The sequence below is a fragment of the Triticum dicoccoides genome, chromosome 6B, assembly GCF_002162155.2.
Source record: "Triticum dicoccoides isolate Atlit2015 ecotype Zavitan chromosome 6B, WEW_v2.0, whole genome shotgun sequence".
Classification (NCBI taxonomy): Eukaryota; Viridiplantae; Streptophyta; class Magnoliopsida; order Poales; family Poaceae; genus Triticum; species Triticum dicoccoides.
In genome coordinates, this window is record NC_041391.1 from 625,120,701 (window position 1) to 625,132,496 (window position 11,796).

An 11,796-nucleotide genomic window follows, 5' to 3' on the forward strand; every position below is an offset into this window, starting at 1 on the left:
GACAACGAAAGTGCCATCAAGATAGCCAACAATCTAGTCCAGCACTCGAAGACAAAGCACATTGAAATTCGTCATCACTTTCTCAGAAATCATGTCATGAAGAAATATATTGACATCATTCACGTCAACACTGAAGAGCAACTGGCAGATATCTTCACAAAGCCCTTGGATGAGAAAAGGTTTTGCAAGTTACGGTGTGAGCTAAATATCATGGAATCCTCAAATGTCATGTGATCAGGCACACATCCTAACACTTATGCATGTTGATGACTTAGATGTGCAACACACGAAGTAATGTATATCTTCAATCAATGAAGACTTACGCTCTGAGTGTGAATACATTAACGTGGAATATGACTTCGGAGCGCCACAATAATTGTGCGCCGTGTATGGGTCTAATACTTCCTATACGGTGGGTAACGCCACCACCAAATTTCTCTGTTTGAAGTGTTTCACTAATGGAGTTATTTTTGCAATAACTTCGCATTTGGTTTGTCTTCAGTTTCGATTTATCTTCATGATTTTCTTCATTATGATGACTTGATTGCGTTCTGATATATATATATATATATATATATATATATATATATATATATATATATATATATGTAGAGACACACACACACTAGTGTTCTGTCCTCTATAGCATTCACTTATAGCTATGTCTTCCTATTTGAATCTTTTGAACTAAGTGAATGTGATCGGACCCTAATCTCTCTATGCTTTCTATCTCAAACTCTATCTGTCCAAATCATATGCATGCTATTGAAACTGTCGAATGTCTTCTCTACGTCCTAGTCAGCAGAAGACACAGTGACAAACATTAAGTCAGTTTTAAGTGACTCATCTTTATTTTCTATATCCGAAGAAGCCGGAACAACCATCCGACATGCCTGGCGGGTGTGGGAACGTGGGAAAACTCTAAGTATGTTGCATGCTTGCCACGTGCCCCTCAGATGTGAACCGCCAGGGGCACCTGCGTAATTGCGTTGTGCCGCACACTTCCTTATAAATACATGTCCCCTGCGGTAAAGAAAACCTTCTTCCACCTCTCCGCCTCATCAAAACCCTAGCACCACTGCTAGCTCTCGACGTCGCCGACAACGAAGTGCTTAGCTGCCGCAACTTCTTCGACGTCGTCCTCACGCCGGCCACGGAAATCGTCCTCTCCGCCGTCGCCGAAGGTATCCTCCGTCGCCAAGTTAGGGCACGGTGGACTGAACTGCTCGGTCTCCTATTCATCCCATCTAGCAGTTCTTCGTGTGGTAAATATAACTCTATTTTTACTGCCTTTTTGATCTTCAAAGATTCATCCTATCTATCAAAAGTGGTTTCTGCCTACACAATGTTAGATCTATTCTGTCTGCATCTCATACTGCCTAGTGTATTCACTTAAACTTCATATCTAGTTGATTCCTCACTTGTACTTATTCACGGATTCGTACAAATCTGGAACCAACTCTCAACATATAAGTGAATGTCTTCGCATCATGAGGTCAATGTCTTCAAACTGATTTATCTTCAAAATCTGCTGAGAATGCATATGACCTCCTCCCCTTCCCTCGCATCTCTAATGCTGTCATAGGTACATGTCTGTGGGAGAATCCCTTGGTTCTCATAGTCTGCATTCGTTTGCAGAATTCTTACAGCATCACATTAATTCTCCCGAAGCCAGTTCCTCTTTGACGAGCAAGCGAAAGTCTTTGAAGCCTTTGAACGTATTGAAGCCATTCAGTTTGAAGTTCATGGCTACAGAAAAATCAGTAAGGAAGGGTGGCAGACAACGGCATGGGGGTACATCAAAAGATTTGCCTGATGACCTCGCAGAACTTTACAAGACAGATCCTGAGGAGAATTATCATCAGCGCAAGACACGAATCCAATGGATTCGACGCTATTGGGCTGAAGAATGGTTCAATTACAAGTTCGTGACCCAGGAATATGCAGAGAAGAATGCTATCAAGGGTCCTTGGGGTGATATTATCTATCGAGGCCTTCAACCCAAGAACAGAGCTGAAGCTATTGCACAGGGTTTCTATCCTTGTATGGTCCGTGGACCTCAGCCTGAGAATGCCGACCCATCATCATTGCTCTGGTGTCGTGACGATACTCTTTTCAAGCGCAACTTCCAGCACGCAAAGGCATCGGCCAAGGAAAACAAGAAGTCATTGGGATTAGACTTCAACCCTGGTCCCTCTGCTCCCCGTGCTAACGGCTCACGTGATGCAGACCCAATGTCATCGGCCCCTTCTCCAACCTTGATGGCCTCATCACCTACATCTTGGTCCAAGGTGCCAAAGTAGATCATTCTGATAATGATGCTGACTCTGATGAAGCCCCAGCTCCTCCTTCGAAGCCGCAGAAGCTAAATAAGCCTAAGGCTTCAAGATCAGCTGCTCCTCCAAAAGCTTCACGTGCGAAGCCTCTGGCCACTGCACCTCCTGAAGACAGTGTGCAGTCTGAAGATCAATCGCGTATCTCCAAGAGGACGGAGAAGAAAAAGCAAATCGTCAAGCATACTGATCAAACCTTGACTCCTGCTGCCATTCTGCGTGAAGAACCCATTGATCTGTCCAGCGATGAAGATCTAGCAGATGATGCCCTTGAGCAACTGATCAAGAGAAAGGAAGAAGCAGAGATCTTCAATAATTTGCCTCTCTTTGATGTGGCAATCATCCATAACTTCATTGATAAGTGGTTTGACACCCCAAATCTCAGCTTTGAAGATCTGCAACTTCCCATTTGCCTCAGCGTCTCCTTCAGGCGCCATTGCTTCAGAGCTAGCTCTCACTCAGCGCATCGTTGAGCTGAAGAACAAGATTGATTATGAGAAAGCTCAGTTTAAGAAGCATGTGGCAAAGCTCAGCGTGCAAGATGTCAGAAACTTCAAGGTCATGCTGCACGAGCTTAAAGAAGCCTTTCTCAAGAAGCGCGAAGAAGCTCAAGGCTCTTGTGAGTGCATGAAGAGTTTGGCTGAGAAATGTGTGCTGGCCTACAATGAGGCTGAGAAGCGCAAATCTCTTGGTCGTCCTGGCATTGACCCCAGAATGGCTGCAAAGGAGAAGAAGCTCTCAACTGCTCAATCTGCACCTTCAGGTCAGGAAGCACCTCGCATTATCTTCCCAAGCAGCATGACTGGCTCGAAGCCAAAGGTCATGTCAACCGCTTCAGAATAGAAGAAGACAAGGGCTGCCGAGGCTGAAGCCAGAAAAAGGAAGAATACTGAAGCATCTGATGCTTCTCCCTCCAAGAAGAAGTGCAAAACCAAGAAGGCTGCTCCCACAGAGCCCTTAGTTGTTGAACCTATCTCAGTGGTTCGCCCTGCATCTAAACACCAAGAATGACAGATGATAGTTCATGAGCCACAGAGGCTCATGAAGCTGAAGACATTCTAGCAGTTGAACCCACCGCTGCTGAAGACATTGGTCACCATGACAATGTTGAAGATGATGAAGTTCTTCCTCAAATCGAACACAACCTGGTATCATCGCCTGTTCTTACGAACAGCAAACTCGTCAGCATTGGTCGTCCTCTAACGCCAATTGCTCAGGATGCATCATGGGCTGATCACCCACAGCAACAAGACTCCCCAAGTACTCCCCAACAACAACCACAAGTCATACCACCTATGCAAGAAGAAGAAGAAGACTTTGAGGCCCAGCCAACTCCATCCCCAAAGGCGTTGCCAGCATTCCGCAGGCATCGCAAAGGACAAAGGCCTCAAGTCCCTCTCTCGAGCGTTCCAGAAGGAGAAGTGCATCAGCAACCTGTTGCACGTCAAGTGTTTCCTGAAGCCACTCCAACTGTCAACGTCTCTGTGTCTGAAGCCCAAGCTGCTGAAGACAATCCGGCTGCATCAGCCGATGACAATCAAGAAGATGTATGTGTCCCTACTCCCCCCAGTACTGCAGAAGCTGTTCCTGATGTGAACGTGCCAGTGCCCGACCCTCCAGCTCGTCAAGTGGAGGTTGAAAATCTTGAAGCTGCCACCACCAACGAAAATGAAGCCAATGACGTAGTCATGGCTGAAGCTAATGTGGAGCTTGCACCAACCAGTGTGCCAGAAGCCAATGAGGCAACTGCTCCCGAAGCACCTGTTGTGCAGCCTGAAGCCTCAGCTGTTGCCACTTCTCCAATTCTGCCACCAAGGCCCTATACAATTGAGCAAGCATACAGTCATGGTCAGCTAACCACTGTCCGATGGCCCATTCTGGTCCCTCCGCCTACTGCCTCTGGTCCTCAGTTTGATTATCATGTTGAGCATAGGCCTCAGGTCCGGAAACCAAAGCCAAGACTGCCAAGGATCCCAGGCACTGCAAACTCTACAGGGTCCTTCAGTGCAAATGGCTTCAAAAGCCACAACACCTTCTTTGATAGTGCAAAGAACCCCTACACAAAGCCAAGAATATCATATGATCGGTTCTGGAGCTATCAGCAGAGAAGCTATTACTCATGCGTTCTGTATGATCAAGGGCGCATTTTCCCTCATATGCGCCTCGACACTGAAGCCATTGCTGGACTGCCATGCTTAGAAGAAGCACTTGACTGTTTTCGTCATGCCGGTCTGCTCAGCTTTGTGACAGACAAAGAACATTGGAATGAGGAACTCTTGCTTCAATTCTATGCTACCCTCCACATTCGTGGCTACAACAGGGATATCAAGACATGGGTTCTCGAGTGGATGAAAGGAAATGTTCATCATGAAGCCAAAGCTCTTGATGTCATTGAGACTACAGGCCTACCCACTCCCGGAGAGCTATATAAACCTGATTGTCAACTACACCGCAATGCACTGGAGAGCATCTTCCATAAGCCAGAACCCAACATGAGCCAGATGTTGAGCATGATGAAGCCTTTGCCATCTGACGCTGAATACCCAACGGAGTTCTTTGTTGATGACCTTGACTATCTGCCTCACACTATATATCACATCATCAGGCGAACTCTATGGCCTATCAAAGGGCATTCATCAGTGGCCAAAGTTGAAGGAGCCATGAAGACTTTGGTCTTTTACATCCTCAATGGCATCAGCTTCAATTCCCAGGAATTCTTCATCTGACAACTTGCTGCATCTGGATTTGACCTTTTTGGCATGAAATTCTATGCTCCATGGGTCATGCGCCTCATCAAGCGACACTCCTCTGTCAACTATCAGCCCTCTGCTCGCAATCATCTGATCTTTCTACCAGAGGTTCATATGTCAGTTGAAGCCATATACTCTGAGCCTGCCAAGAAGCCTCCTTGTCTTCAAAATGTTGAGCACCAAAGCTTCACTCAACCCATTGAAGGCGTCCAAGCAGTAACACGCATCTATCCAATGGCTGGGAACACTTGTCTGCCTCATCGTGCACAAACTGAAGCTACTGAGAGCACCATTGCCCAAAGGCCTCAGAAGCGCTCTCACGTTCTCAATGACCGAGAACTTCTTTTGGACCTTCATCAGAAACAAGATAAGCATCACTATTGGCTCAAGAGATAGATGCAAAGCCTCTTGGTGGACGTCAATCGCATTCGAAATCTTGCCACCAAGAATGCATTTGTCGCACACGAGACGTGTCGGCGATCATGGAAGAGTTTGACGCTCCTTAGTGCTGAAGCAGATCTTCAAGACGATGGCTTCACTAAAAGATTCAAGTTTGACTCCACTCCTCCACGGACTGCTGTCCTCCGTCGAACTCCATCCCTTGAAGACTCTGACTATTCTTCCTCCGCTGCAACTGTGAATGCCAGAGTGATCGATGATGAAGATGATGCTACTTCACCGCCCCCTACTTCTGCACGCATCGACACTGCACCAAGTACGTCTGCACCGCCAAACAACAACGACAACCCTACTGCTTCACCTACTCATGAGGACGAGTAGATGCTCTATGTCTTCAAACCTTTTTGGTCCTTACTAACAAAAGGGGGAGAAGCATATGAGTTTGATAGTCTTCAAGCGGGTTCATATGGGCGGTTGCTTTATATTTTGCCTCGTGCTTACAACTCTCGCTTTTTATACATTTGGTTCTTTGAGTTGTAACACTTAAACTCGATGGTCGCCTGCTACTTATTTGTTTTACTGTGATGCGATGATAAATTCCGCATGTGCGATGATAACTTCCGCACTTAGATCATTCTGCAGACGTCCATTTTTCATTATGCATGTCATTCTATTTGCTATATCATTTCATGCATTATGAATTATCTTCATAAGTTGAAGTGGATCTCCACAAGTACAACCTGCCTTGTGCATTTGCATCCAGAAGCAAATTACTTATATGCACATCTTCAGGGGGAGCCCTTGCTACTTATTGAGACAATACCCTATCCTTTACAATTTCACATACTTTATCCCCGTTGAAAACTTCAACGAGTTTGTCATCAATCACCAAAAAGGGGGAGATTGTAAGTGCATCCAGTGCCACCCCTAGTTGGTTTTGGAGTATTGATGACAAAGTTGGTTGAGGGACTAATGCGTTTGTGAGAATTGCAGGATAACGCATGTAGTGTCCCTAATTGATTTGGTTTACCTACCGGAGATGACCCCTAAAAATGTATGAAGACATTGAAGACAATGGTGGAATGTGAAGATATTCATATTGAAGACTATGACATGAGAAGACATTGAGGGAAGACTACGGAGCGCGAAGACTGTGTGTTTCGATGTTTCCTTTTTCTTCTTTGTTGAGTCATAGGAACCACCGTACTATTAAGTGGGGTCCAAGTGAACTAAGTCAGAATGACTGAAGTGATGCTCAACCCAAATCCTATGTCTTCAAGCGAAGACAATGAGAGCAAATCTTATCCAGAGCTGGATGAGTCAGCTTTGCTTGTAGCCCAAGTAAAGTTGTCGTGTGTGTTTGAAATCTGACCGTTGGAACACGTGTCAGTTCCTTAGTGACCCAGGGTCATTTCGGACATATCAGGTCGGGTTGCCCAGTGGCTAAAAATAGCCCACCCCTACACCATAAATTGGTGGCTGCTCAGAGTTAGTGCATGGCTTTTGTCGTTTGAGAGCAACCCACCTCGAAGCCTTTGAGAGAGAGAAATCCTTGCGAGGACAAAGCCCACACACCGAGAGGCAAAGAGTGTTAGGCATCACTGAAGTCTTTCTGTCTGTGTGACCTGAAGACTTATTACACTTGAGGACTGTGAATCCTCCAGCCGGTTAGGCGTCGCGTTCTGAGAATCCAAGAGTCATTGTGGATCGCCGGTGAACGAAGTCTGTGAAGGTTCAGAAGTCTGCCTTGAAGACTTACTAGAGTGATTGAGCGAGGACTGGGTGTCCTTAGCTCAAGGGGAATAAGGTGAAGACACGGTCTTCTGAGTTGGAGCTCAGCCTCCCTAACCAGACGTACAGTTGTCACAGCAACCGGAACTGGTCCAACAAATCTTGTGTCTTCAACAAGTGACTGGTTCTATCCCTTCCCATCCTTTACTTAGAGTTTGTCTTCATGAAGTCATTGCCTATCTGTTGTACCTGTTTGACTTCATTGCTTGACTACTATCGTTGATTGGCTTCATACTATCTTCCATCCTGATCCTTACTACTTAGCTGCTATTAGTCTTGTACTTTCACATCATTGCATACTTGACTATGGTTTGCTTATTGTAGTTAATCTTCCGCTGCATATCAATTAGGTTATTTCGACTGTTTGTCTTCGAAACTTCCAGGTTTTGAAGACTTCCATAAAAATCGCCTATTCACCCCCCTCTAGTCGATACTAGCACTTTCAGCCGCACCCTTGTAAGAACCTTCTCGCCGGCCTTTAGCTGGCGTAGTAGTTGCGGCCTGTCCGGATCTAGTCCGGCACCATCTTCAATATTATTGTCAGACCCATGCACACGCCGCACTTCACAAACTACTTATCTTTCAAAAATATATATTACCGGAGGGGGTCTCTGTGGCTCCCCCTGTGGCGGCTAGTGCGGCCTCAAGTTGGGCCTTGCACTCTTGAAGCTCCTGGGACAAGTGGGTATTCTTCTCCGTAAGATCCTGCATAACAAATGATCCTTAACTCAGTTATTCTAACTACTTTAAGTCTCGGGGGCTACTGGCATATATAACTGTCAAAAGTCCTCACCTGTATGTCTTTCACATACTGCTCCGTGGCTCTGGCTAGACCATCTTGAGCGGCATGGAGGTGCGCATCTCTCGAATTAAAGGCATTTAACACCTCCGGGGAGAAGCATGCGTCATGAAGAACTGTCCGACGGTACCTGTGATTCATGGCGCTCTCCACCACAGATCTGGTGGCGGACAACCTGTCGGCATCCTCCGTTGGAGGAACACCCGACGCGCGCCTTGCGTTCGCCTCCCCCTCCGGACCTGGCGTTGGAGCCTGGCTGGCGGAGGCTTGATTGGCAATCTCTCCGGACACAGTCCGACGAGCGCTCTTTCTCCTGAAAAAATCTCAAGCGTTTATATGCCTTCCAGGAATCTTTCCTGGCAACATGGTGACGCGCCATACCATTGCGGCGACGTCTCGATCCGCGCCGCACTTCTTTTCCGCCTGCTGGGCCGAGCTGCCCCTTGTTGGCCAGCCGCCGCGGGTTCGGCTTCCCGCCTCGAAGGCACCTCCCGCGGAACACCATTGGTATACGGTGGTCAGAGATAAGCGTGGATGATTAATGGTATCAGGACTCCGGTCACAGTTACCTAGGAAGACGGAGATATTCCGGAGTAGTCGGTCGTAATGGCGACCAAAGCATTGTCGATGCTAAGTTGGTGGAACACCCCATCGATCAGCTCCACCTTTATGTCCGGATCCTCTTCGGAGGCCGGATCGAGGGATCGTCCCGGATCCTCTTATTGTGGAGCCAGGCTATTTATATCCTCTACGGCCCGGCGCAGTTCCTGCGTCGAAATCACAGAGTGAGGCACTTAACTTTGGGAATATGGATCGGATAGACGAATGTCCGCTTACCCAGCTCCGAGGGTTGTTCACGGAAAATCCATTCAATGGACTAGCACGGAGGAAGTCCTCCTTCTCCCCTTTGTACAGGCCGGACAGGATCTTCACCAGATCGGCGACTGATCCCGGCCCCTTGCGGCCATGACGGGTGGCATCATCCTCCCCGTTGAAATCCCACATGGGGTGGCCCCTATACTGGAGCGGCTGCACCCCTCGCATAATGCATGTGGCCATGACCCCAATCATGGTCAATCCGGAATGAGCCAATAACCTTATTCGGCCCATCAGATATTGGACGTCCCTATCATTCTCCCGTTGATGGCTCCGCGGGCGCCAACTCAGGCGTTTCTTCAGAGGAGCGTTGCTGAACTCCGGGAGGCCGATCCGAACTGGGTCCGGTAGCGGGGCGTCTTCCATATAAAACCATTCTGAAGGCCAGTCTTCGGACGCCTTCTTCGGGGTTCCGGATAGATATCCGGTCCCGGTGATGCGCCATAGTTCGGCTCCGCCCACTTTATATATCGACCCCTCATGAGAATGGGGTATGAGGCAGAATAATATCTTGCACAGCGCAAAATGGGCCTCGACGCCCAAGAACAGCTCGCAAAGGGCCACGAAGCCCGCTATGTGCAGGATGGAGGCAGGCGTAAGGTGGTGAAGCTGGAGCCCATAGAACTCCAGGATCCCCCGGAGAAACGGATGTATGGGAAATCCGAGTCCTCTTATTAGATAAGGGACGGAGCATACCCGCTCTCCTTTGGAGGGATTGGGGATGGTCTCCGCCTGCTTTCCGCCCTTGTAGGTGGCAAGTCTGGCTCGAACCGGAACCATAAAGGCTGGGGGAAGAAATCCCTCAGCTTGGAGCGTCACTAAGCTCACTATGCGGGACCGAGCATCTCCCCCAATCTCCTGGCTGAGGGCTGGGAACGCGAGAGGAGGAGCCGCGTCGACTGTCCATGATGGAATGGATTTTTGGTCAGAGGAGCTCCGATGAATACTCGCGGAAGGAGGAGGGTGTGATTTGGATCTAGATCCTCGCCTCTCTTTATGGGCAGCTCATTCGTGCAGCTAGGGGGTAGAATGTAAAAATACCCTGGCTTTTCGCATTCGTACGACACGTGGAAGATGGCTATTATTGGACGTGGAAGCCAAGGAGCGTAGCATTTATAAGAAGTCGGACACCATTCTGCGAGTACATTGAATTTGGAGAAGAACCCGCCTTGCAATGCCAAAGAAAATATGCGCACCGGACTCATCGTCATTGAAGCCTGGTTCGGGGGCTACTGAGGGAGTCCTGGACTAGGGGGTGTCCGGATAGCCGAACTATCACCGTCGGCCGGACTCCAAGATTATGAAGATACAAGATTGAAGACTTCGTCCCGTGTCCAGATGGGACTTTCCTTGGCGTGGAAGGCAAGCTTGGCGATACGGATATGTAAATCTCCTACCATTGTAACCGACTCTGTGTAACCCTAGCCCTCTCCGGTGTCTATATAAACTGGAGGGTTTTAGTCCGTAGGACGAACAACAATCATACCATAGGCTAGCTTATAGGGTTTAGCCTCCTTGATCTCGCGGTAGATCTACTCTTGTACTACCCATATCATCAATATTAATCAAGCAGGAGTAGGGTTTTACCTCCACCGAGAGGGCCCGAACCTGGATAAAAACATCGTGTCCCTTGTCTCCTGTTACCATCCGCCTAGACGCACAGTTCGGGACCCCCTACCTGAGATCCGCCGGTTTGGACACCGCAATGGGCTTCCTCAAAATGCCCTAGGTCTTCGTGAGCAAGCAAATTGGATGCCCACCCACTTAGTTTCTTTTGTTGAGCTTTCATATACTTATAGCTCTAGTGCATCCGTTGCATGGCAATCCCTACTCACTCACATTGATATCTATTGATGGGCATCTCCATAGCCCGTTGATACGCCTAGTTGATGTGAGACTATCTTCCCTCTTTTTGTCTTCTCCACAACCACCGTTCTATTCCACATATAGTGCTATATCCATGGCTCACGCTCATGTATTGCGTGAAGATTGAAAAAGTTTTGAAAATGTTAAAGTATGAAACAATTGCTTGGCTTGTCATCGGGGTTGTGCATGATTTAAATACTTTGTGTGGGGAAGATGGAGCATAGCCAGACTATATGATTTTGTAGGGATAACTTTCTTTGGCCATGTTATTTTGAGAAGACATAATTGCTTTGTTAGTATGCTTGAAGTATTATTATTTTTATGTTAATATGAACTTTTGTCTTCAATCTTTCGGATCTGAATATTCATACCATGATTAAGAAGATTTACATTGAAATTATGCCAAAGTATCACTCCGCATCAAAAATTCTCTTTTTATCATTTACCTACTCGAGGACGAGTAGGAATTAAGCTTGGGGATGCTTGATACGTCTCCAACGATCTATAATTTTTGGTTGCTCCATGCTACTTTATCTATTGTTTTGGACTATAATGGGCTTTATTTTTCACTTTTATATTACTTTTGGGACTAACCTATTAACCGGAGGCCCAGCCCAAATTGCTGTTTTTTACCTTTTTTAGTATTTCGAAGAAACAGAATATCAAACGGAGTCCAAACGGAATGAAACCTTCGGGATCATGATTTTCCAACCGAACGTGACCCAGGAGACTTGGACCCTACTCCAAGAAGCGCCATAGGCGGTCACGAGGGTGGAGGGCGCCCCTGGGCGCGCCCCCCTACCACGTGGGCCCCTCGGAGCTCCACCGATGTATTCCTTCCTCCTATATATACCTACGTATCCCCGAACGACCAGAACAGGAGCCAAACACCTAATTCCACCGCTGGAAGCTTCTGTATCCACGAGATCCCATCTTGGGGCCTGTTCCGGAGCTCCGCCGGAGGGGGCATCCACCACGGAGG